Source organism: Geospiza fortis, unplaced genomic scaffold (genome assembly GCF_000277835.1).
Source record: "Geospiza fortis unplaced genomic scaffold, GeoFor_1.0 scaffold31, whole genome shotgun sequence".
NCBI classification, from domain to species: domain Eukaryota; kingdom Metazoa; phylum Chordata; class Aves; order Passeriformes; family Thraupidae; genus Geospiza; species Geospiza fortis.
Window position 1 is genome coordinate 1 of NW_005054483.1, and position 1,529 is coordinate 1,529.

The following is a 1,529-nucleotide window of genomic DNA, read 5'->3' on the forward strand; positions in this document are numbered from 1 at the left end:
TGGTCCCTGTGCCACAGCCCTGTCCCCACCTCTGTGTTCCCGTCACAGCTTCATGTCCCCTTATCACACCCCAGATCCGTGTCCCTGCTCTGCCTCCTGCCCTGGATTTGTGTCCCCAGCTCTGTCCCCATGTTGTGTCCCCACCCCAGCTCCAGGTCCTTCTGCCACGTCCCATGTCGGGATCTCTGTCCTGTCTCCGTGTCCCCATGCCATCTCCATGTCCCCGTGCCATGTTCCTGCCCCGTGCCAGCTCCACAGGAGACCCGAGCACACCTCATTGCGGGCTGGCACGGGGCGAGTCCCCCACGGTGGGGACAAGAACGGGGACGGGTGGGTGTCCCCATGCCCGACCCGGGACCCCCCCGTGCCCGAAGCCACCAGGTGGCACTGCGAGGCCACCGCGGCCACCGCTGCCCGGCCCCCAACCCAACCCTAACCCAACCTTAACCCTGTCCCCAAACCTGTCCCTCCATGGGCACAGCCATAGTGACAACTCCCCCATTCCCAGATCTGTCCCCAGATGTGCCCCTCCATGGGCACAGCCATAGTGACAGCTCTCCTGTCCCTAGATCTGTCCCCAAATCTGTCTCTCCATGGGCACAACCAGAGGGACAGCTCTCCTGTCCCCAGATCTGTCCCCAGATGTCTCTCCATGGGTACAACCCCAATGTCAACTCCCCTGTTCCCAAATCTGTCCTGCCACGGGCACAGCCATGACAACTCCAGGTGTGTCCCTTCATGGTGTCAGCCAGAGTGACAGCTCCCATCCCCACATCTGTCCCCACATCTGTCCCTTGGCAGGCAGAGCCACGAGCCCTTGGGCTGAAGGTGACAGATATTGGGGTGCCTTTGTGCTTCAGGGCCTCCTGCCACCTCCTTTGCCTCAGTTTCCCCGCAAGGCTGTGGGAAACACCTGTCCTAAGCGGGGACAAAGTGTCCCCTCAAGCAGGGTGGTACACCTGGGGGACAGCCGCCCATGGGGACATCCAGTGTGTGTCCCCAAGGGGGGTGCCTGGCCGCAGTGCAGATGCCCAGTCCCCAGCGTGTGTCCCTGGTCCCCCATGCCCTGCCATGGTGGGTGTCCCTGGTCCTGCTGTGTCCCCTCTGTGGCTGCCCACACCCAGTTCAGGTCCCCAGTGCAGACACCTGGTCCCCTATGCGTCCCAATGATGTCCCCACAGTGCCCAGTGTGTGTCCCCGCTGTGAGTGCCTGGCCCCGGTGGGGGAGCCCGATCCCAGGGCGGGCTCCCGGTGCAGCGACCCCAACCCCGTGCGTGTCCCCGGGGCAGACACCCGGTCCCCGTGCATGTCCCCGCTGCGTGTCCGGCTTCTCCGATCGTGACCCCGGTGCCGATGCCCGCTCCCCCGTGCATATTCCCGATGCCCAGTTTCCCGTGCATATTCCCGATGCCCCGTTTCCCGTGCGTATTCCCGATCCCGGTGCCGATGCCCGCTCCCCCGTGCGCGCCCCCGCTCCCCGGCGCGCGTTCCCGGCGCGCGTTCCCGGCTCGTGTGCCCGCGGCCGTGCG